Source organism: Schistocerca gregaria, chromosome 4 (genome assembly GCF_023897955.1).
Source record: "Schistocerca gregaria isolate iqSchGreg1 chromosome 4, iqSchGreg1.2, whole genome shotgun sequence".
In the NCBI taxonomy this organism is placed as follows: Eukaryota; Metazoa; Arthropoda; class Insecta; order Orthoptera; family Acrididae; genus Schistocerca; species Schistocerca gregaria.
Genome location: NC_064923.1, coordinates 385,693,068 through 385,719,790, shown reverse-complemented (window position 1 = coordinate 385,719,790; position 26,723 = coordinate 385,693,068). Strand labels below are relative to the sequence as shown.

Below are 26,723 nucleotides of genomic sequence, written 5' to 3'. Positions count from 1 at the left end.
CAACACATGTCATCCGAAATTATCACCTAAAGAATTTTTATAAACTACAGATTCACTGACTCTGCGCTTGTTTTGTTCTGCTTTTGGACTTGTGTATGTTTGAAGCTCTTGCTACAAGCAAGGTTATTTCTGACACATGCTTGATTACTTCACTTTATTCTGAAAAGTGATTTGAATATATGAAGCAACTCACCTTGAAAATGATAGAAATGTAGTCAACAGAAGAATCTTAACAATAATTAATAATATCCCGGATGCAAGCCCGAAAGATGTTCGATACGTCGGGAAACTTCAAGAAACATACAAATATCTCTTATTGTTTACGGTAGCCACCTTACAATGTTTTAAATATGGTGTATGAGAACGAAAAATGTTTGCTACTCCTAAACTTTTACTTTCGCGTCTACAATTAATGAGAAGTAAAGGAATCGAAAAAATATTCCTTTCGAGAAATTATATTTTTATTATAATTATTTCGCACTTCTTTGCTTTGAAAGAAGAAATTTCAATGAAGATATTACTGACGTCAATTGTAGTAGCTGTGCTTTACTTTTTTGACATCCGTCAGCTTTAAATCGTACTCATACTTAAGTTTTTTTATCGTCTTTAACTAGCTGAATCTGCCTTTGTAAGATGCTGCACTCAGTGACGTTGTCATGTATGACAACGCTTTTCAATTATTTCGATAACATATCTTACCAATACTTTAAAAAAAATCTTAGAAATACCGAAACTTCTTCATCTGGTACTTGAAAACAGAGTGTAGCTGTCAATAGTCACAACGTCTGACAACCCCCGTAATATCATTCATCAGCTACAAGACGCTTATTGTCGAACGGTTTTTTATTTACGTATCATATCTAGCAACTGAAACAGGGGAGCAGCAAAAATACTGAATGGAAGAGGAAGTAAATTACATTCTGGCAACGCAATTAGATGAAAACTATCTCTGAAGCAGTGAAGTATGAGATGTCTTTGTTTTGAAACTTCTTTCTCTCTTCCCACCTATCGACTGCCATGTTTTGTTTGTGTGCTAAGGCCGTTGTGACCGAGCGGTTCTAGGCGCGTCAGTCCAGACCCGCGCGCCTGCTACGGTCGCAGGTTGGAATCCTGCTTCAGGCATGGATGTGTGTCATGTCCTTAGGTTAATTAGGTTTAAGTAGTTCTAAGTCTAGGGGACTGATGACCTCAGATGTTAAGTCCCATAGTGCGTAGAGCCATTTGAACCATTTTTGGTATGCGTGTTTCCTGTTGCAGTGTTTCACGTATCTCTCACTGAGTTTTAATGAAATGTGTGCCATAAGTATCAACGAATACTTTCCGTAATTACTGTGGATCAATGTCTCCCACAACATACCTATCCATCTTTTCTGCTTACTTGCTACGTCGTCGCGTCACCGTTAAATATGCAAATATCTAATGCGTTCCGTGAAATAGGATATTTACTTCAGTACCCACTTTCAAATTTTACATCACTATAGCAAGGCAGCAGGAATAACTCCCTTGTTGAACCCGAGCGAGATGTTTAGCTTGCAGTTGTTGAACGAAGTGCACTGTTGCTACATGAAACTGTGTTAGCGACTGACCTCCGGTCAGTAGGATTCATTCCCTTACGATACTGCTTGAACGAGGTGACACGATAAAAATGAGACTGTGACAATAGCGCGCGTTTGTAGTGACTGGCCGATTTGGTGTATGTTGCATTGGGCATTGTAGTCCCTAACGCAGATGGAACAATCTGGTTTTCGTTTAACACCGAACATGATTAAAGGTACGATAGTGAATAGGAGAGAAACACAAATCGAGAGATACGAATTCCAATCGGGGGCTTTCTGATTCCAATGAGGTGCCCAATCGGCCTGCCTGCAGCGACGCGAATACGTCGCAAACGTGATGAGAATCAAGACATCGTCGCTTCCCACGAAGAGACCCCACAATCGGCCGCAGGGGGAGTGCATCATTTGAATATGAAGAGTCTCGTTGCCGCCTTGGTCTCCTTCATGGCTCTGATGTGATTCACAGGTTGGTCTTCCTCGCTTTACGGACCACAGCTGCGGGCTCTATTCGGCGAACGGCGTTTGTCGTGACAGACTTACACAATTTGAGGCCTTCAAGTGAAAAGATATAAAAGCTTAACTATGGCAAAACTGCCTCATACTTCTCTTCATAATCTTATAATGGAACTTTTGTGAGCAACTATCTATTCATAGAGAAAGAAGTACAGAACGAACAGAGCGCTGAAACACACTACTCAGAACCACCGGTCAACACATTGAGAAGCAAATAGGCCAAAGCTGGGATTCAAGAGACTATGATCACAAACCCTCGATATTACTAATCAAGTGAAAAACGTCCTTTTCACTTGGTTAGACGAGTTAGCTTTGTAGCAAACAGTAATCTTTCTTCAAGTCTTCAGTTTCATTTCAATACGTGTAAATGTTGCTCAATATATTAATTCGCGATTTGCAGTAGTCAATGACATTAAGAGCCAGGTAGTTCCAGGATAATATAGTAACTATCAGACACTACCTTTGGGTATAATCTTTTGAGCATGGGCTCGTATTCAAGCAATATGAGTGATAACTAAGAACACCAAAGAAGCCCAGAAAGTGTCAGTTACAATTGCTCTTAGGAGAAGATGAAACCTAGAGCTGTAGCTAGAGGTCGTAATAACTACTGTGAGGCAAATGTGGTTCCTAGCTGTCCACTATTATCTAGCATATGGACCCAAACCATATGTCCTATTAACCTTTCCATACTGTCTGAAGACCTACGCCTTGGGACTATCACGCATGAAGCAATGTAAGGAAAAGATAGACTGATACTTACTGTAAAGTTGACACATTAAATTGCAGACAGGCACAACTAAAATATACTTACAAATTGGCTTTCGGCCACAGCCTTTGTCAGAAAAGGTAGAGCGCGCTCGCATACTCGCACGTGCGTGCGCGCGCGAGCGCGCACACACACACACACACACACACACACACACATTCCTTCACACAAGCAAGTAAAGCTCACGCACTTATGACCGTCATCTTCGGTATCTCCAACCTGGAGTTTCTATTGTTTGAGTATCATGCATGTTCATATATGTCATGTTGAGCATAAGCCGAGGATCAGGGAGAACATAAATTTTCGCTTTAAGTTTATGATCACAAACGTATTTAATGTGTAATCATCATCAATAACCCACAACACATTGCTTGGTCGATGGCTGCTTCAAAATGTTCTAGGTGTAAACATTTAAATGAAACCCTTGCTATAATAGTTTACAGTAATTTTAACTACCATACATCTCACAACTGAAGTTAGCAGCAGAAAGAGAGAGCAATTAACGCTGAAGGGCTCTCCATATTTGTTCATATACTGTGTTGATATCACCGTGGTGTATCCTGTAGGATTGACATTACATTTTCCAAACCAATGAAGAATTTAGAAATAGTACCCTTCGATTTTTATTCTGTTGTACGCTGGTTCTACTGGCGATTCTTTCGATTAAACAGCTGAGGTACTTGATTCTGCTGACGTGACAGTCGTGCTATTCGGCAATGATTGCCACTGAAAGGATTTTCTTTGTAGTTTTATAGTAGGGCAGCCAGTGTGTTTTATGAGTCGTATATGAATACAGCAGTTGACTGGTACAGTCGACCAAATATTGTTTCAGTAAAACAAAATTACTGTTATAAAATACAGTTATGGAACTGAAGAAGGCGATCTTAAATTTCACATGTGAGGCATAACATTGTACGAGAGGGAAATGTGTCATTGGATACATGGAGGAAAAAAAAAGATAAGAAGTATTACAAATGTGATTCTGTCAATGAATGATACAAATTAAAGGGACGGATACGGTACAAAATGAAGAAATACTGAGACTAATAGGTGAGGACAGAAGTCTGTGGGAGACGCTTATCAGAGGAAGGCACAGTTTAGCGGTATATCCGCTACAACTCATAGGAGTAATTTAAGTGCCTCTGGAAGGAGAAGAAGAGCGGAGAAATAACAGGAACAGATTAAGATTAGGAAATGCGAAACATTATAAACGACATCGGATGCAATAATTTCGTAAAGACGATATGAATAGCAAAAAGCAAGGCACGACCATTGAAAGAACTATGCCTAACGACCGGTAACTCGCGATCGGTACTTAGAGCAAGCTGAGGCAGTACCTAGAGCAGGAGTAGGACATTGTGGGATTCGCTGGTTTCCGATTTCTCTCCGGGCTGCGATCCCTCGGCCGACTGCTCGAACCGGCCACGGTGCTCGAGCGGTTCTAGGCGCTTCAGTCCGGAACCGCGCGGCTGGTACGGTCGCAGGTTCGAATCCTGCCTCGGGGATGGATGTGTGTGATGTCCTTACGTTGGTTATGTTTAAGTAGTTCTTAGTTCTAGGGGACCGATGACCTCCGATGTTATGTCCCATAGTGCTCAGAGCCATTTGAACCATTTTCGACTGCTCGATGCTCACTAATGCAGTTATATGAACGGTAGCACGAATTTGTACAAAAGCTCTGTGATGGGCCTCCACAACAATTATAACAGCGCTGTTGGTACATGGTGGAGGCAGTCGCTTGAGACATCATTTCACAGAATCAGAGATCCCATCGGATGTTTTATTACTATCATGCAGAGGATAAAGCTAATCCCGAGGAGCTTAAAGCTGATCCGATCCTGTGACAGGTCCTAACCCGTCTTTTATCTTAACGCCCGCGTGTTCTTTCAAGGCTCCATGAAGGACGCGAGTCTATGGAAAACACCAGATGGATACGTAGTCGGATACCTGATGGAATTTTAAGAATTTTTGGTGGCACTGCGATAGGCACTGCTTTTTACCAAACTAATAAATTTGCTTTGCTTTCTGTCTGTAGAGGAGGCTCCGTTTCTGCACGTACGGAGAGTGCCAATTCGTGAAGAAATAACAATTGAGAGTAGGATTTTTCAATGCTGGTTGGGTCTCATGTTGACATAACTCTTTTATGATCCATGCATTACTATGAATTGACCCTTCACTGTAACACAAGTTATAATGGCTGCTGAGCCTTTCTTTAAAGAAAATGTCAAGAAAACAGAATCCTAAAGTGCTCTTCTTACAATTGGTCAAACGTACTCCACAGATGGGATAGTGCAAGAAAGTGCAGGATGCTCTCCTCGTGCAAATTAAGAAAAAGGAAGTAATTTTCTGCTGGGTAACTGGGCACTTAGGGATCCGGGAAAAAGACGCTGCTGCCAAGAATGCATGTACTGGTGCAAGACTCAACGGCTAGAAGTGAGGAATAATAAACTGTGTTCAGCGAGACCTTCTGCGTGACCGTCGCGAACCTCCTTCCGACAACGAAGGGCTGAAGAACGCCACGCGGAAGTAGCCGAGAAGTCTAGGGCGCTGCAGTCATGGACAGTGCGGCTGGTCCCGGCGGAGTCCTCCCTCGGGCATGGGTGTGTGTGTTTGTCCTTAAGATAATTTAGGTTACGTAGTGTGTAAGCTTAGGGACTGATGACCATAGCAGTTAAGTCCCATAAGATTTCACATACATCTGAATATTTTTGACTGAAGAAGTAGTCCTTATACGGCTTGGAGGAAGACATTGCCTTTTTTTCCTACGTGGCGACGAACCACCAGCGTGTAACAGATGTGAATGCAGCTTTTGATACGACATGTTCTAGCCGAGTGTGTTTTATATGATGGCCTGAGGGCAGTTCTACGTCTCCTTCAAGACCTGCCCTCTATTTTGATTGATAATGAGACGAGGGTGGTTTAAATTTGTGTGTGACGTTTGCACTTTTCCCCAAAAGATTGGGTGTGGTGTTTAATGTGTTGCTGAACGGCTGGGTCCCCATTATTTCTAAGTATTCACCCGACCACGACATACGGCCAGTTTTTACTGTGTCTGCTATCATATTTTATCCTTGATTTTACTGGTTATTCGGGAGTGTTTTGTCAGCTTCTTATGATTGATATTCGTTTCGCACAGCCTTATAGTATCATTATTTGTATGTCGATACCACTCTGGTTTACATTTTGTTATATTTTCGTTTTGTTTTTTTTTTCACACCCTTAGGCGGCCGGTGTAGCCGTGCGGTGCTAGGCGCTTCAGTCTGGAACCGCGTGACCGCTACGGTCGCAGGTTCGAATCCTGCCTCGGACATGGATGTGTGTGATGTCCTTGGGTTAATTAGGTTTAAGTAGTTCTAAGTTCTAGGGTACTGATGACCAGAGATGTTAAGTCCTATACTGCTTAGAGCCATTTGAACCATTTCTTTTACAACCCTCATTTATATTTATTCCAAATAAGGGCATTAATGACCTCGCTGTTTAGCGACCCGAAACACCAGCCATCATCATTATCGTCATCATCAACAAGACAGAATAACTTTTTGACTTACTAAAACATGACAATAATATTGCTTACGCATGCAAAACGTTTGCAGTAGGTTCTTTGCAATTGTGGGGATGTTACTTGCAAGACTGAACTAAATGGTTCGTTTATAACTTTGCAAGGGATGATCACTACTGCAGCACTGTATTTCGACTGTTGAGCTGCTATGAGGTACCATGCCATACGCAATATGAGAGTGAACGTTATTTGCTGTTATGAAAAATTGTTCAAATTGCTCTGAGCACTATGGGACTTTAACATCTGAGGTCATCAGTCCTCCAGAAGTTAGAACTACTTAAACTTAACTAACCTAAAGACACCACACACATCCATGCCCGAGGCAAGATTCGAACCTTCGACCGTAGCGGTTACAGATTGAAGAGCCCAAAACTGCTCGACCACATCGGCTGGTTGCTGTTATGAGTTCGTGTTTATTGGTTGCAGCTTGGCAATCTTAAACAGAGTTCAAGCGTTATTGTATATTGTTTTAGGTTGAAGATACAATATATTATAGCTTCTTTATTTTCGAACAGGGTATGGGAGCGCGTAAAACTGGGCTGTCTTAAATCCGGGACACTGTGATTTAATTTGAAAAACAAACCTGCAGAATAACTCGTATATTTTACACCGATGTCACACCAAGTGTTCTAAAAACGCCCCAGTGCTACAGAATGACGTACTCAGGGGTCTTTGAATTTACTGTCTGATCCGCAGCGGTGTCAGGGCTGGTAGTCTAGCGGTAAATCGCATGCCTAGAGACAGACAGGTCGCAGAAATTCGTACAGTCAGCCTTTAATTTGGCCCTCACCTATTACCGATGTGAGAAGTCGGAAGCAGATACATGTGGTTCGCATTCCATGTTCAACTGCAGCTGCGCAAAGTTTCCGCGCTGTTTAAGGCGCCACGTCTCGGGATGCAGACAGACATTGCTCTATGAATTGCTTGGCTGCACAGTTTGCCATAATAGGGTTCTGTCGCGGTCGTGCTGTTCCGTGGCAACGCCCTCGATCATAAAATGCGAAGACGATGCTCCGACTTAACGGGATCGCTACTGTTTACGAGACTCAGGTGGACATTATCGTAGGAGAAACTACTAGGGCAGTCACCGAAGCCGAAAACGTACGCCATCCTCCTGACTTACGGCAGTGTAACTGTGCTGAAGTCGTTTCAGATTATCATGACGGTTGTCATTTTATGAAAAGGCGAGTAGTAACGTAAAGAAAAGTACGTCGCACTTCCATTTAGCGTTATTTTAAGGGGGAAGAATAGAAATTAGCTTCTTGTTTCCAGAATGAGATTTTCACTCTGCAGCGGAGTGTGCGCTGATATGAAACTTCCTGGCAGATTAAAACTGTGTGCCCGACCGAGACTCGAACTCGGGACCTTTGCCTTTCGCGGGCAAGTGCTCTACCAACTGAGCTACCGAAGCACGACTCACGCCCGGTACTCACAGCTTTACTTCTGCCAGTATCCGTCTCCTACCTTCCACACTTTACAGAAGCTCTTCTGCGAAACATGCAGAACTAGCACTCCTGAAAGAAAGGATACTGTGGAGACATGGCTTAGCCACAGCCTGGGGGATGTTTCCAGAATGAGATTTTCACTCTGCAGCGGAGTGTGCGCTGATATGAAACTTCCTGGCAGATTAAAACTGTGTGCCCGACCGAGACTCGAACTCGGGACCTTTGCCTTTCGCGGGCAAGTGCTCTACCAACTGAGATACCGAAGCACGACTCACGCCCGGTACTCACAGCTGTACTTCTGCCAGTATCCGTCTCCTACCTTCCAAATTTGTTGTTAGCGAGCGCATAAGAGCATAAACTGTCATTAGGGAAGGAAATATGCCACGTTCCTATCAAATGAGACATCTCGGCATTTGCCTTCCGATCTAGGGAAGTTCTGGGAGACCTAAATCTGGACGACCAAATGGGGATTTCAGCTGTTCTCCTCCGGAATGTTAGTCCCAGTCTCAGGTAGGTGTAAATAATGGTAACAAAACATGCCATTTGCACACCAATTTTTAATTATTGTTTTCTACCCTGCTTATTGTTATTTCTAATTTTTGTTGTTAATTTACTCCAGTGTAACACTTGAAAAAGTCGTAAAGATAGGATCTAGACAGTGAAATAAAAACATAATACTAAGCTTCTCAACCTACTAATAGTTCCATTCGCATTCGGAGTATATTTAACAAAGGTTACTGTGCACATTTACAGCCCTGTTATCTGTGTTTTTGCCTCGTTCTTGGAGGAGTTGCTTTTTGGCAGTCACAAGTACCTCGTATTTTGTGTTTACATTGACCTTGACTGACAGTCGATAGAGATTAGACTGAAATATTTCTGTAGCAGGGAGAACCTATGTACGTAATACAGCTGGCGCCAATTTATTCGGCATCCAGCGAATTTATTTGGATCTAAAAGCCGCTCACCACGCTCATTCGTTCATTCATATATGGGTAAACTCAACTCGTTTTGCTTGGTAGAATATATAACTGCCATTCAAAATCGCTTTTAGATTTGAATAATTTGATATTCAATAAAATCACATGGCGCTGTTACGCCGGGATGTCTTGTGGAAACGGGATGTTACCGTCAACCTAGAAATTCGAAAATTTCTCACGTTTCTCGGTACTTGCTTTAAGATCACATTGCTGTAGCTATGTTTCACGAAATGAAACGGTCTCAGCTTCGAATCCTGCCTCGGGCATGGATGAGTGTGATGTCCATAGGTCAGTTAGGTTTAATTAGTTCTAAGCTCTAGGCGACTGATGACCTCAGAAGTTAAGTCGCATAGTGCTAAGAGCCATTTGAACCCTTTCTGAACTAGCATAAGTAATGTACTGGAAAAGAAACGGTTGTGAACACCCATAAATTGTGTACAGTGTATGGTAAATGAATCGGTTGATAGCAGTACTGTTGGGCAGTTGGTAAATTGAGTTAGAGCGTCAGCCTCCGAGAAGACTGACTTCCAAGTTCGGAACGTAAAGTCACAGTCGTTGCTGCTAACACAATTAACCGCGAGGATGGTGTTATTAGTGCACACCCTAGCATCACAATTCGATAATTGCCTCTACGGCTATCTGTGAGCATTGGATGGACATACGTGTACAATGTTTGCCACTCTTGGATGCTGAAAAGTGTGTTCGCGACCTTTTCTACCAATGCTCACAACAGACCATAATAATCAAAGAAAAGCCGTCGTATCAGATCTGCTGGAGCAGTTTGAGATGAATGGAGAATTATTTATGTCAGTTACGGATCGCTTCAATTGACGAAGCCTGGGTACATCAGTTGGAGCCGGAAATAAACACCATTTCTGAAGTCGCACCGTCCCCAATCACACAAAAAGAAAAAAAAAACATTCAACGTCCTGTGATGGAAAAGTCATAACAACAGTCTTAGTGGTAACGATGGTGTCATAATCGTGATTGAGCGTGAAAATGAACCAATCACTAATTTAGGGGCGTACGTAAAGCCTATGAACAAACTGAGGAACCGTGTCAGATGTGTTCGGTCTAACAAGAATTCAAAATAAATCTTGCTCCAACACGACAACGCTCACGCTCATGCCTCAGAACCCGCTACAGATCGGCAGATTGGATTGGTCTCATCACCCTATAGTGCATAACTGGAGTCCCGGACTTCATCTGCCTAAGGATTCTCTCTCTGGGAAACACTTTAAAGACGGTGAGAAAATAATTCATGCATTAAAAACATAGCTTCGATTATAGGACAGAGATTCTATTGACAAAGAATACACTGCTGTAAAAAAGATAGTACACCTGAAAAAAGACATAGACTTTTATCCGATGACGGCACTTGCTACCTGATGATAGTAAACCACTGATAACGCTTTCAACGCCATCCGCCAGCAGATAGCGTAATGACACAGCTACTACTGCGACATCTGTGTCTACCCTTTAATAGGAAATCCGCACAGCCTGAAGGTACTGTGTGATGGAGACGTGTGAAGAAACAACGCAACAATCCACAGAGACGCACACGTGATTCCTACAGCCAACTGAGCAAGGCTAAAAGGGGTGAAGCTGTGGCATTTCGAGTGGTGCGTTGGTGTTTTCGGAGAACCGCTACACAGGGTGCATATGCTTCATCAGTGGTGGACGGATGCTGGTATCAGCGGTCACGTGAACACACTCACAACCTTATACGAGGTTCTGCACCTCCATACAGCACAAACGCTCGCCAAGATCGTCGTATTGTAAGGCAAACAGTCGCAGATCGTACAGATACTACAGCACGGAGATACGGGCTTATGAGTCCAGACGTGTCGACAAGAACTGTTGCGAATCGATTGTTACAGAGGGACTGCGGTCACTCACACCTTCAGCCCATCTTCCACCCACAGCACAGCATCAAAGTGCGCGGCTCGACTAGTGCTTGGAAGATGAAATGCACGCCGTGGTCTAGGTCGGCGTTACACTATCAAATTTCTTTGTCAAATGTCTTTGTCAAAAATCTTTGTCGAAGATATTTGTTGGTGTAATACGGAACTTTGTCAAATGTTGTCCAATATTTGATCAAATCTAGGGCCTTGCTGTAGATTTGATCGAAGAAGTCTCTTGTCTTGTGTTCACTGCAATGTGACATATTACCACATGGAGCGCTAGCATCGCTGCCAGCGTTCTGTCGTCTGTAGTGTTTTTATAAACATTGCCGGTAAATACAATTGGTGTGTGGCGACAACTAAAACCTTAATAGAGATGTATGAAGCTGATGAGGCGCTTTCTAAACTGAGGCACCCTGAATACAAAAATAGATTAAGAAGATTGGAGACCTGACCTGACCTTACCTGACCTGACCTAACCTAACCCAACCCTCTCTTGTAGCAAGGAATCGGAGTGTTACAGCGAACCTGTCTTCTGCAGATGTAGCAGTTCTTAAGTAATTATTGTGCTTTGTGATATGAGGATACACATCACTGAGCACATACAGAAATGTATGCTTATCTTTTCTTAAGTAACTGATGTACGACTTGACGTCCTCCAATATAAGCTCACGTAACAAGTTTTGTTGATTGCTTTTATCTTGTCGTCGTAAGACCGACGGCTTCACCCAGGTATGTTTCCTTCCCCCCCCCCCCCCCCCCCCCCCACTTCTCTTCCACATGTGCACACAGTGCAATTGTGGTACATGCAACTGCTGCAGTTAATAACATGTTGTTGTTGTCAGCCCACTTTGAACTTTGACGAAATATATGATGAGAGTGTAATACCTCTTCTAGCGCTGCGTCAAAGATCTTTGTCAAATATATTTGACGGAATATTTGATCATATCTTTGATCAAATCTTTGATAAAGAAATTTTGATAGTGTAATACCGGCCTTAGCAATGAAAGTAGATTTTGCCCACACCCAAGTAACCGTCATTTACGTGTTCGACGTAGACCTGGTGAATGCTGTCTGTTAAAATGTGTTCGTCAAGGACACATAGGCCCCACTTCAGGCCTTACGGTCGTCGGTGAAGGGGGGTGGGGTTGGGGGTAGGGGGGGGGGCGATAAGATACAACCCTCTTTTACCTTTGATGTTTGTGGATGGGACGCTAACCAGCGCTCGGTACATGCAGTATGTTGTTAGACCCGTACTTTTGCCATTCTTGTAACACGAATGTCATGTGTTGTTCTAGCAGGATAGTGCTGTCCCACATACTGCCAGTGAAACGCAACTTGCTCTGTAAGACGTGTAGCAACTTCCTTGGCCAGCAGATCTCCGGATTTCTCTTCAATCGAGCACGTGTCAGGCAAGATGGGACGAGAAGTGACGAGTGCGACTCATCAATCAACAACTTTTACTGAACTACATGAACAGGTCGTGCAGGCGTGCCACCGTATCCCAGAACAGCTTTCGCGATCTGGGTGCCATGGTCAGCGTCAACATTGCTGCCCGTGGATACTGCACCTACTAACACGGGTGTTTCGGCATAGGTCTACACCTAGTACCTCAGAACCGCTTGTGCTACCGGTCTGTAAATTGAATATTTCATGTGCTCCAAAAAGTGGTCCAAATGGCTGTAAGCACTATGGGACAACATCTAAGGTCACCAGTACAACTACTTAAACCTAACCAACCTAAGGGCATCACAAACATCCATGTCCGAGGCAGGATTCGAACCTGCGACATTAGCAGCAAAGTGGTTCCTGACTGAAGCTCCTAGAACTGCTCGACCACAGCGGCGGCCCATGTGCTTCATATGCACTGTTATAAATATTAAGTGAAATATAAACTGCTAAAGGCACGTACTAGTTTTTTCCAGCTGTATACATGCTCTTACGCAAAACTGGCGTATGGCCTCAGAATGTAGAAAAATAGTATACGTGAAGGAAATGCTACGTAATTTTGTCGGCATATCCCAACTCTTAAGAATACGTAAGTACTGACAAAGTATCCATAGGGCTTTATTTATTGACTAATCAAATAAGGGACCCTTCTTATAATGAAATCTACAGAAAATTAGCCGTTCCTGATGAAATTTTATGGGACGTATTTCAGACGTCCGCCCTCCCCCCCCCCCCCCCCCCCCCCCCCCGAAGCAAGCTCTGTAACAGAAGTTTAATACATTTCCATACAGCATTTTTTAATGATGACATTCATTTGTTAAATGCAGCTGTCTTTTTCTCAAATTCCAAGAATTACTTTGAAAAACAAGGTTTTCCCAAATGTGAAAACTTGTTGCAAGGTACAATATGATCGTGTACCTAGGAACAAATATTTTACTGAAATTTAAAAGCGTTTCAATACAGAAGAACACTATTTAGTCGCCCATGAGCTACATCATTACTCTATTACCAACCAGTAGTCAGTACGTGAAACCAAATTGTAGAAAAAGATGTTGATAGGCCAGTAACAAATACATCTTGAAACAGAGGCTATTGAAAACTACAACAAATTTCCATTTTCAAGACTGGTGAACTATTGTTAAGACATCAGAGATATTAAGTTTATTCGCATGTGTAACATGTTCCACGAAAAAAGACCAACGTCTGTTTGAAGGCACAAGATAATACGTGCCTAACTGCCCACATATTATATAAATAGTTCTAAATATATAAAGTAGTTTATTGAATATAAAATTCTATACCCAAAGAACTAACGATAGATTTCAAATGGCTTTAACTTTTTTACTGCACGTAAATGTCTATATGACGAAATATTTGCAAATGGCTCTGAGCACTATGGGATGGACTCGCATTCGGGAGGACGACGGTTCAATCTCGTGTCCGGCCACCCTGATTTAGGTTTTCCGTGATTTCCCTAAATCGCTCCAGGCAAATGCCGGGATGGTTCCTTCGAAAGGGCACGGTCGGCTTCCTTTTCTAATCCGATAAGACCGATGACCTCGCTGTTTGGTCTCCTCCCCCAAAACAACCCAACCCAAGCACTATGGGACTTAGCATCTGAGGTCATCAGTCCCCTAGAACTTCGAACTACTTAAACTTAACTACCCTAAGGACATCACACACATCCATGCCCGAGGCAGGATTCGAAACTGCGACAGTAGCGGTCTCGCGGTTCCGGTCTGATGCGCCTAGAACCGCTCGGCCACCGCAGCCGGCGAAATATTTACAAATAATGCACAAAACACAACCTCATTCTGACAACAACAAATACGATGAAAAATGGTGGAAATTACTGGAGACAGTCTTCAATCAGCGTTCCTTCAATGTTTCTAAAATCAGTCACTAGACACGTGCTGACTAAAAAACATCACGTGTGCTGATATAACTATCCTGTAGGTTACAATACCTGTACATGATGATCGGTTCGCCCTGTCGATGTCGTTTCGTGCGACATGTAATGTTATATCCGGCCTTCAGAAACCACATGCGAGATTTTCATATACTCTCGCTTGCTACGCGGAAACCGTTAGTCCTACAGAAAAAAATTAGCAGTAATTTTTCGTAGGAAATTTAATATAGTTAAATTTTGTACTGGGATACGTTTTCGCTGGAAAGAATGATTCTCGCGATTTTCAACAAAAATTACAAAAGTGATGTTCATACGCAGCTGCAACAGCACACTAATCTCTCGCTAGTCAGTATTTCTGGTATGTTATTCGTGTCACTCCCTAGTACCACTGTAGAAAAATTTCCAACTGCCGAACTATTCCTGATATTCAATCTTTTTTGCTCTCTATTGACTGAGCTCTTGAGCCAAAAGCACAGTCGGCTACTTCATTGATGGTGTTAATTTAAACGTTACCATAATGGTAGTGATAGAAAAAAGAATTTTCCAGACGTTACACTGAAACTAATTAGTTGACAATTCGATGCAATTTTAATCCTTACAAGCACAGTAATTTCATAGTCAAAAGGCCTGACAAATACATCGATGTAATGGGTTATTTTATGCCGCTAAAATTAACGTAAGTGTTAGGTAAAATTACCACAAACATCAGTTTTAGAGTTTGCAAGTGCTCGACGAAGGCGGTAGCTTAATATTGAAGACCAAAAAGCTCAGTTCCGTGAAATAGTTCGTGAAGCGGAAAATCTTAGTATAGTGGTATCCGAGAGTGCTAGAAATCATGACCGGTGGTGGCAGAATGTGGCAGGGGGAATGAGACTGAAAGTCAGTTTTGACCGTTTTTCCTGAATAAGTCGAAAATATGGCCTCTGTTGGTGTACACCAGTACAAAATTAGACTACATTTAATTCTGTAGGACTAATAGTTTGATAGTAGCGAGCAAGTGACTGGGTTAATTTTTCAGTAAGATGTGCTGCATAAAGATGACACAAAACATCTAGAGCTCCTAAGCTGATACCTGATGGGTTAAGGGACTGGTTACAAACTAGCAGTGAACATCACACTTCCATTGTGTTCTACAAATCTGTTTTAGTGCTATAAAGTTTTGTAGAGAGCAGAAGTTACACTCATCCACTTCTGGTGGCCTAGTCATAACGGAAAAGTTGTTACAGCAAGACTAAGTAAGATATTGCAGGTTGTAGAAAACGAAATTGGTAGGGGCAGCTGAAGGACCCAGCACGTAGGCGCTACATTTATTTCTAATAAGGAGGTAATAATTAGAGGTTAAATAATCTTTTGTCTAGAATTTAGGAGGGCTTTCATTCATTTCAATATAGTTGATAAAGCCTCGCTGGTCCCAAAGTAACTTCGTCATATCGTTTTCTTTTTTTCAAAAAAAATTTTTCTTTAAAATGTATAACATTTCTGTAGTTCATAAGTTTGCACAATTTACAATATTTGGCTTCGAGTTTAAACTGTTGTGATGGTTTTGGAGCATTTTCATGCACGTCATTTAACACAGCAGCTGAGAGGAAGGAAGGAAGAAGGTGGCGAAGTTGTTTGGAAAATATTCCCCTGCCGAGGACGTGTTGACGTGCACAAACAGCACTTATCGACAGCAGCCTCGCCGCGACAAAAGACGCGGCTTTGGCGACGCGTGGGACGTGTCAGCCGTCGGCTGAGGCGACACCGGGCCGTCTTAGTCTTAATGAAGTCTGGCGGCCACGCGTGACCCGGCACGGCAGGTATGGATTCATGGCAGGGACAAGCCCACGACAGCCCCGCCGGCCCCACGCCACGCTTAATTGACGGATGTGCCAATACAGCCGCCCGGCACCGGCGTCCGCTCTGGATATTGCGCGCGCTGCCGCTGCCCGCAATCATCGCGCTGATGAGGCCGTAATGCAGCCGCTACCTGTGATTTCAAAGCACATTACGGCCCACCCGCGTGTTACGATCGCGCCCGGCCCTCTGTAGGCTCCGCAATTACGGCACACTACCCGTAGTGGACATCGGTCACGATGAGCCGCGCTACTAAGCGACGTTGAAACCATCGCATTTCCTTCTGCCACTGGAAGTCTAGATCACCTCTGACACTAGAACATAATTTACGTGACACTCAAAAGTACGATCTCTCGCAGCCATTTAAAATGACATGATTTTCACCGGCAGCTGATTTATAAGCTGCAGTAGCTTAAGAGAACCCGACATCGACAGGTAACTTTTTCACCCCATACCTTGAGACTCTCTCAAATTCTGAGAGAAGAACACAGAGAGCGAAACGTTACCGGCAGCTTGATACAGAAACCAGTTGCCAGTTATAAATAAGCGAAGGAGATGCAGGAGAAGCAGCCATTTCTGAGAAAGAAGTTCAACATCCCCGATGTTATTCATACGGTATACTTAGCAAGCAGTAAAGGAAAGAAAGGAGAAATTCGTAGAAGCAATCAAAGTTCAGAGAGAAGAGTTAAAAACTTTAGATTCGATGGTGTCAGAACAGTTATAAGAATAGATGAACGGAACGGACAGGGCCTTGAAACGAGTATATAAGATGAGCAACAACAAAATCAAAGAGGCGTAATGGACTGTAGTCGAATTAAATTAGGAGACGCTGCAGGTGTTAGATTAGAAAATGAGACTCTAAAAGTAGTGATGAAGTCTGCTGTTTGGCCAGCGAAATAACTGATGATGGTCGAAGTACAGAGGCTATGTATTGCAGACTACCATGGAACGAAAAACGTTTCTGAAAAACAGGACTTACTAACCTCTAATGTAAATGAAAGTGTAAGGAAGTCTTTCCTGAAGGTTTTTGTCTGGAGTGCATCCTTGGGCACGATGAGCAGCTCAAGCAAAAAGAGAAGCCTTATAAGAGTGGCGTTACAGAATAATGGTTAAGGTTAGGTGCGTAGATAGCGTTACTAATGAAGAATAATATACAGAAGAATGGAAAAGAAAATTGATAATGCGCTAGGTAACGATCAGTTTGGCTTTAGGAAAAGTAAAGGCACGAGAGAGGCAATTCTGACGTTACGGCTAATAATGGAAGCAAGGCTAAAGAAAAATCAAGTCACGTTCATAGGATCTGTCGACCTGGAAAAAGCGTTCGACAATACAAAATGGTGCAAGCTGTTCGAGATTCTGAAAAAAGTAGGGGTATGCTATACAGAGAGACGGGTCATATACAATATGTACAACAACCAAGAGGGAATAATAAGAGTGGACGATCAAAAACGAATTGCTCGTATTAAGAAGGGTGTAAGACAAGGCTGTAGCCTTTCGCCCCTACTCTTCAATCTGTACATCGAGGAAGCAATGATGGAAATAAAAGAAAGGTTCAGGAGTGGAATTAAAATACAAGGTGAAAGGATATCAATGACACGATTCGCTGATGACATTGCTATCCTTAGTGAGAGTGAAGAAGAATTAAATGATCTGCTGAACGGAATGAACAGTCTAATGATTACACAGTATGGTTTAAGAGTAAATCGGAGAAAGACGAAGGTAATGGGAAGTAGTAGAAATGAAAACAGCGAGAAACTTAACATCAGGATTGATGGTCACGAAGTCAATGAAGTTAAGGAATTCTGCTACCTAGGCAGTAAAATAACCAATGACGGACGGAGCAAGGAAGACATCAAAAGCGGACGCGCTATGGCAAAAAAGGCATTTCTGGCCAAGAGAAGTCCACTAATATGAAATACCGGCCTTAATTTGAGGAAGAAATTTCTGAGCAGGTACGTCTGGAGTACAGCATTCTACGGTAGTGAAACATGGACTGTGGGAAAACCGTAACAGAAGAGAATCGAAGCATTTGAGATGTGGTGCTATAGACGAATGTTGAAAATTAGGTGGACTGATAAGGTAAGGAATGAGGAGGTTCTACGCAGAATCGGAGAGGAATATGTGAAAAACACTGATAAGGAGAAGGGACAGGATGATAGGACATCTGCTAAGACATGAGGGAATGACTTCCATGGTACTAGGGGGAGCTGTAGAGGGCGAAAACTGTAGAGGAAGACAGAGATTGGAATACGTCAAACAAATAATTAAGGACGTAGGTTGCAAGTGCTACTCTGAGATGAAGAGGTTAGCACAGGAAAGGAATTCGTGGCGGGCCGCATCAAACCAGTCAGTAGACTAATGACAAAAAAATAAAATGAAGAGGTGCTGAATAGAATTGGAGAGAAAAGAAATTAGTGGCATACCTTGACTAAAAGAAGGGATCGTCTGATACGATACAATCTGAGAACCAGATAATAAAGAATATAGTATTGTAGACGTGTAGAGAGGGTAAAAATTATAAAAAATAGGAAAAAATGAATGCAGTAATCAGTTTCATTTGGATGTACGTTCGAGAGGTTATTTGGAGATGAAGGGGTTAGCATGGGATGCACTAGCGTGCACAACTACATCAAACCAGTGCTTGGACAGAAATCCGTAAAACACCAAGAGAGTGAGTTACTCTTGCTCTACAAAATATATAGAATGTTCAGTTTTATGTCAGCTCTGCCTAACATTAGGCAAATCACCACTAGAAATTATGTGTATTTATTTATTATAGTCTAAGTCCAAAACCATTTGTCTAGCAGATAAACTTCGAATGAATTTTTAGTTTCCAGCGTCACTCTCTGGAACATAATTTTCACTCAAACATTAATAGAAATATATTACGATTCGCATATAGTGGTATGGAATGTAGCTGCGGAATCGGTAAAATTGTGCCGGTAGAATGCGAATACGAAAAGTTATAATGCCAGCAAAACACGTTACACATATAACTATCGAAATCAGAATCTATATTAATTTTTGAATATTATGTAGGCGGAAACGCCTGCAACTTTGTGGCACTATGTACTGTTTCGGACAATACCCGTGCAACGTTACCTCACAATAATATTCACTGTCTGCAGGTTTCACTAACAATCACTGTCTAATAAACAACACTCGTTAGTACAAACAAAATAACTGAACACTCAATACGTCACAATCAGTAGCAATGGAAAAAGATAACGCCGGAAGTACGAAAGAAAAGAATCACACAACACGGAAATTAGTACATACAATTATTTAATGCCATTAATTAGTCATCATCATCATCATCATTTAAGACTGATTATGCCTTTCAGCGTTTAGTCTGGAGCATAGCTCCCCTTATAAAATTCCTCCATGATCCCCTATTCAATGCTAACATTGGTGCCTCTTCTCATGTTAAGCCTATTACTTCAAAATCATTCTTAACTGAATCTAGGTACCTTCTCCTTGGTCTACCCCGACTCCTCCTGCCCTCTACTGCTGAACCCATGAGTCTCTTGGGTAACCGTGTTTCTCCTATACGTGTAACATGACCCCACCATCTAAGCCTTTTCGCCCTGACTGCTACATCTATAGAGTTCATTCCAAGTTTTTCTTTGATTTTCTCGTTGTGGACACCTTCCTGCCATTGTTCCCATCTACTGGTACCTGCAATTATCCTAGCTACTTTCATATCCGTAACCTCAACCTTATGGATAAGGCAAACAGAATCCACCCAGCTTTCGCTCCCATACAACAAAGTTGGTCGAAAGACTGAACGGTGCACAGATAACTTAGTCTTGGTACTGGCTCTGAGCACTATGGGACTCAACTGCTGTGGTCATCAGTCCCCTAGCACTTAGAACTACTTAAACCTAACTAACCTAAGGACATCACACACATCCATGTCCGAGGCAGGATTCGAACCTGCGACCGTAGCAGTCGCACGGTTCCGGACTACGTGCCTAGAACCGCGAGACCACCGCGTCCCACTAGCCTTGGTCCGGTCTTCCTTCTTGCAAAAGAGAGTAAATCGTTGCTGAGCGCTTACTGCATTAGCTTTGCTACAACTCGCTTCCAGTTCTTTCACTATGTAGCCATCCTGTGAGAATATGCATCCTACGTACTTGAAACCGTCCACCTGTTCTAACTTTGTTCCTCCTATTTGGCAATCAATCGGTTTATATTTCTTTCCCACTGACATTACTTTTGTTTTGCAGATGCTAATCTTCATAACATAGTCCTTACATTTCTGATCTGTCTCTGAAATATTACTTTGCAAACTTTCAATCGAATCTGCCATCACAACTATGTTATTCGCATATGCAAGACTGCTTATTTTGTGTTCACATATCTTAATCTCATCCAGCTAGCCAATTGTTTCCAACATATGATCCATAAATAATATGAACAACAGTGGTGACAGGTTGCAGCCTTGTCTTACCCCTGAAACTACTCTGAACCATGAACTCAATTTACCGTCAATTCTAACTGCTGCCTGACTATCAATGTAAAGATCTTTAATTGCTTGCAAAAGTTTGCCACCTATTCCATAATCTCGTAGGACAGACAATAACTTCCTCCTAGGAAGCCGGTCATATGCCTTTTCTAGATCTATAAAGCATACATACAGTTTCCTGTTCCACTCATAACACTTCTCCATTATTTGTCGTAGGCTAAAGATCTGGTCCTGACAACCTCTAGGAGGCCTAAACCCACACTGATTTTCATCCAATTGGTCCCTAATATTCGCACATTCCTTTCAACAATACCTGAGAAGATTTTACCCACAACGCCGATTAAAGAGATACCTCTGTAGTTACCTCCCAGGCCATTTCAATTATCCTGTGTAGCCATTTAAGACCTGGCATTTCACTGTATTTGATGAGTACCGACTTAACTTCACCCACCCCAGCTGCTTTATCGCAATGCCAACTATTGACCTTTTCTCCACTTCCTCAAATGTGATCCTATTTCCATCATCATACCTATCCCATTCTACCTCAAAATCTGAAACATTACTGTTCGTATTTTCAGCTACATTGAGCAACTCTTAAAAATATTCCCTCTATCTGAACAAGGCATCCACAGGATTCACCAGCAGTTTTCCTGACCTGTCCAAAATACTTGTCATTTCCTTCTTACCTCCCTTTCGAAGACTGCTAATTACACTCCAGAATGGTTTTCCAGCAGCTTAACCCATAGTCTCCAACCTGTTTCCAAAGTCTTCCCAAGATTTCTTCTTGTATGCTGCAATTATCTCTTTGGTTTTGTTTCTTTCTTCAACATAACTTTCTCTGTTTACCTGAGTTCTAGTATGTAGCCTTTTTTGATACGCCTTCTTTTTCCTTTTACGGGCTGCCTTGACTGTGTCATTCCACCAAGCTGTTTGCTTCATCCTACTTTTACACACTACTGTTCCAAGACATTCTTTAGCCACTTCTAGTACTGTGTCCCTGTGCCTTGTCCATTCCTTTTTCAATGACTGTAATTGACTACATTCAACTAACTGGTACCTTTCTGAGATCGCTGTTATGTACTTGTGCCTGATTTCCTTATCCTGAAGTTTCTCCACTCTTATCCTCCTACATATGGACCTGACCTCCTGCACTTTCTGCCTCTGAATCCCAATTTCACTGCAGATTAAATAATGATCAGTGTCATCAAAGAATCCTCTGAATACACGTGTGTCCCTCACAGGCTTCCTGAGTTCCTGATCTGTTATTATATAGTCAATGACAGATCTGGTTCCCCTGCCTTCCCAAGTATACCGGTGAATGATTTTATGTTTAAAAAAGGAGTTTGTGATTACCTAGCCCATACTGGCACAGAATTCCAAGAGTTGTTTCCCGTTCCTGTTGGCTTCCATATCCTCTCCAAATTTACCCATAACCTTTTCATACCCTTCTGTTCGATTTCCAATCCTGGTATTAAAATCACTCATGAGCAGAACACTGTCTTTGTCCTTTACTCTAACAACTACATCACTGAGTGCCTCGTATACTGACACTCTCATAATTTTCTTGCTAGACACTGTCAAATCTATCCTCATCAGTCAGTCGTTTACATGCCTTATTGCAACTACGCTGGGTTCCATTTCTTTCCTGATGTAGATCCCTACACCCCATTGTGCTATTCCTGCTTTGACTCCTGACAGGTACACCTTGTATTCTCCCACTTCCTCTTCTTTCTCACCCCTTACCCGAATGTCACTAACAGCTAAAACGTCCAGCCCCATCTTACCTGCAGCCTCTGCCAGCTCTACCTTATTCCCAGAGTAGCTCCCATTGATATTAATAGCTCCCCATCTCATTACCATTTGTTTTCCAAGTCGTATCTTAGGAGTCCCTGGTTTGTGAGTTAGAGGTGGGACTCCATCACCTCCAAAGTTCCGAGGCATTTTGCTCTGATTGTTGCCAGCATCGTATTTAAAGTATCGGGTAAGCAGGTTGCTAGCCTTACTTGCCCCGAGTCCCATTGAGTTTCACCCCTTACGGTTGAGGGACTAACCGGTGGATTTGGTAGTCTTTGCCGTATGAACACAAAGGTGACCACGACTCAGAATATGTCCGAGATGCGCAGCCTTCTTCCAAACTGGTGTCCCGACTGTCAGGACCACTTACTTGGCCACTTATACGTTGACCGTGGTTCATGAACATTAATTAGTAATTTAAATTTTTCGAAGCATTAATTTTCATACTTGATTAGTACTTTCTGAGATAGATAATAAATGTGGTCATATTTACAAGTTTTGGAAAAGCACGTTCAATTACGCTTCAACAATTTTTGACAGAAGTAGCAAATCGTACGCCCTTTTTGGGTTCTCCGTGGAATTTAGTATGCAGGTCCTTTTCATTACTGTGGGACCTCGTTGTTAAAGTGATAGGGATAGTGTCGTACAACTGGTTGGGATGACTTAGGAAATTATTAATACTTTGTTAGAATTAGAGTTCAACTAAAATAATAATATTTAAAAAATTAATCAACTACGTTGTGAAGTCTCTTACATTTAATTTTGTGAAATTGCAAGGCGGAAGCAGTTGCCGGTGAAGTGTAAAAATTTGATGTCCTCAATTCTTAGGTAAAATGCCCTTCTTTTCTCTACGATCTGAAGTGATGTATTTGTCCATGCAGTTTTCTTCTTCCATGAATAGTCTTGAAACTCTTCAAAGATTATTATTGTATTGGGGATCATTCTACTGCTCGTTAGATTCACAACCCCTTGCCTAACATTTTATCCCCACTTGTTTGGCTCATATAATTTAGCACGCGTTTTCTCCGTTACTCACGTCCGACCTCACTCAACGTCAACTTGCAATAACAACAGTGTTCGTTCTCTAATGCACCAACGATGTTAGTATAGGTCCGACATTATCTTTGGCCAGAGATTGTTATGATACATAGCAAAATTCTTGACTTTTTTGACGTGTCTACATGATTTCTAATAACATTCTTTTGATATGATTTGTAAATTGCATTGCTATACTTCAGATAATTAGTATTGACAATAAATTGAAGAAAAATACGTTAATGGTTTGAAAGTACTCTCAAAACTGCGGGAAGAAAATTTGTTAAAATTATGAAGTACAGTGTAATTGTGTAGTACGTTTTATTACAGACTACAAGATATGATGCATAGCATATTATCTGTAGATGGTGAATGAAACTCGCCACAGTTTGAATCAAGTTGTATGCATGATGTCACAGGTTAACGACACAGAAGTCTTAATGTGGATTCAAAATTCATCTCGCAAGTGAACTGTTATAATAAGTGAACTGTGTAACGCAAAACTGACATACAATCGTAGCCTCCTAGTCGTTATAGATCAAGAATAATTTTTACTCAAACCATGATTTGAATATACTACCTACCACGTCTGTGCCCTTTAACAAAAACTGTCGACGTCTGACGAACTTTAGATGGACATTGTGTTATGTTTTTATACGATGACTTTTTTTTAAAACTGAAATGCATCTGTCTATGAACCAAACAGAAGGAGGTGACGCAGTGGTAACATAAAGGACAAGTATTTAGAATGTCAGCTATCAAATCCATGACAAACAATCCACATTTACGTTCTGAGTGGTCTCACTTAAGAAAAATGTGAGATAGTTAGTTTGAAAACGAAACAGCCGCTTTCCTCCTCCATCCTTGGGGAAAGTGTTTCGTTCTGCTAGTCTAACGACTTCGTTGATATTTAATGTTGATTTTTGATTTCCGTTAGCCGTCAGGGATTTGCCAAGCACTTACGCTCTGAGACCATGACGGTTTCGTTGATGAGCTAAGGAAAACCCTACATATAAAAATTTTCATGAACGCTGACTTTCCAATAGTTTCCTATATACTATCAGTTCTGTAATATAGTGAGTGGGGGACATGCTATAGAAAACACTCAATTATGAAGGTAGGAACTTTAATAGAGTTAACAATTATGGGAAGTTCATAAAAAATATATACGTGTTACAAAGTTTTACTGCCTTCCAACACTGTTTATAATCCATCCAGCATTGTTCATAAAAATATACATACGTGTTACAAAGTTTTACTGCCTTCCAACACTGTTTATAATCCTTCCAGCATTGTGTGTAATGAGCTGCTAACGACGTGGAAGTCGTAGATAACCTTGACAGTGACAGTTGTGTTGATAGTAGGAGTGGAGCAGTCTATTGGCCGTCGAATGTCTGTAGCAGTTCTGACGTGAATGCTTTCTTGAGTTTAGGAATAAATCTGGAACGACAGGGACTTAGGTCAGCCACAACTTTCGCCTGAAGCGACCGAGCATTGTGCTGCAATATATTGGCTGCAGAACGTGTCGCCTTGTTCGTTCTCTAAGCTGGTCGTCTTTGAAATACAGCCGGCGACCAGCTCAGGGAAATATCGAGCGACAGTTTTTTTCCAGAAACAGCCCATCATTTTGCAGGGAAGTGCTCGGGCGCATATGACTCAAATTGTGTGACTGATTTGATGGATCGATGGGACTGGGAAGTGCTGTACCACCCACTACACGCCCCGGAGTGATTACCTTGTTACTTCAGCTCCACTCCTCTAATGAAGCACTTCACGGCATTCCCTTCAGAACTGTTACAGAGGTTCGTAACAGGCGCTGCTTAAGGCATCCTACGACCTACACATCACTGGAGACCAATTACACACAGTGCTACTGAATACTCTGAAGTACACTGAAACTTTGAAACAAATATCTATTTCATATAAGTTGTAAATAAATAGTTGTCACCACTAAAGTTCCAACCCAGGTATGTAGATTGAGGGCTCCTTAGAAAATACCCGAAGGCAATCGTTGTCAACAGAGGGACAGGCGCTAAGATAAATATATTGATGGACGCACAAAGAAGAAGTACGATGGGACTGACATTACTCACGATAAACATAAAAGATATGAGTCCACACGGACGAGGGATTTTTGTACAGCGAGATAAAGTCACACAGTGCATATAGTCCTACAGATGAAGAATGCTCGTTGCACAGACTGGAAGTTGGTCTTCACCATTAGTACATGTAATGCACTGTAATACAACAACGTACACAACGTAGGGTAATTTTGCAGTGTTGGTCACTGAAATCAACCCCTCGTGTTAAATATATTATGCTGCCAATACGAAAAAATTTAAAGTGAAATGTCGGCGTAGACGTAATTGTATGAACAGCAAATAGTAACACGAGATTCAACGGAAGATATTTATGAAATCCATGTACAATGAAGCCTCTTCCATAACCTCGTACTACCGATTATTATGTATTAACGGTGCTGCTTACATTGTCGTATTGATGTAATGAGAATATGACTATGTGAAGATTCTTAATGAAAAACGAAATAGCAACCAACATATTACTTACACTGATTCGACTTTTAGTGAGAATCTTTCAGTATTTGTTAAAGGCCACTGAAGGTGCTCTATAAATAGAAAGAGTTGCATTATAAAACTATTACAGGTATATCATGATATTACAGGTTTTTGTTATTCTTGTACTGTTAGAGAAGAAAAAACTTTCTAGACGTCAGATTTCGTAAGATTAGGGGAAAGTGGTCCAACATTACGTAGTAGGGCAAAAGGGCATATTGGCTTTTTTTTAAATTTGGCAGCTGAGAAGATCTTAATTTTTGGTTTTTCTTGACAGCTTGTGGTGGCTACACATTGGCCACAAGCCATTAATATTTGACAGCTTCCATTCGCTGAAGTGAAACGCGGCAAACGATATTTTAAAGTGAACGAAACCAAAATTTCTATTAGATAACTTTCAGATTTGTGCAAAGTTGATTATTTGTGAGGAAAATTTACTATCAGGAGGACATCTTATAAAGGTAAGTCTTTAAATATGTGGCAATATTTTGATGGTGTGTTTGTTAATTTTCGAAGTTATGGCCAAGGATTACGCTTGTGTTGAAGAGGGCAAAATGACACAGCACTATGTCATTTTGCCCTACTCTGCTACATAGCTTATCAATTCCTAAAATGCAGTGTGCCTATTTATAAAAAGCCTATTAGAAATTAACAAAATAACTATCAACAATAAAATACAATTTTTGTGCAACTTTCTGAAACATTTTTTGCAGACAGTGGTGTACAAATACCAATGGACTTCAAACAGAGTGTCGTGGAATGGAAGTTACATGGAATCTGCGATTGATGCCATTAGGGAGGGTAACGTGGGATGGTTTATAGCTTCTTTAGTGTACTGTGAACCTCAGGTTACGCTAAGACGACACTGTTCTAAAAAAAAAAAAAAAAAAAAAAAAAAAAAAAATGTCATAACACGGTAAGAAGACACTCGATCGATTT

The 26,723-nt window shown here is 41.6% G+C and overlaps 1 protein-coding gene and 1 non-coding gene across 2 annotated transcripts in view; one reads left to right on the top strand and one right to left on the bottom strand.

Annotated features, from left to right (window-relative positions):
• The window catches only part of LOC126266972 (hemicentin-2-like), an 852,087-nt gene that overhangs the window by 118,769 nt on the left and 706,595 nt on the right, over positions 1-26,723 (top strand). The gene's annotated exons all lie outside the window — the stretch shown is intronic.
• Trnas-cga (transfer RNA serine (anticodon CGA)) lies at positions 7,732-7,806 on the bottom strand. The gene has a single exon. It is a non-coding gene; the product is annotated as a tRNA-Ser (tRNA).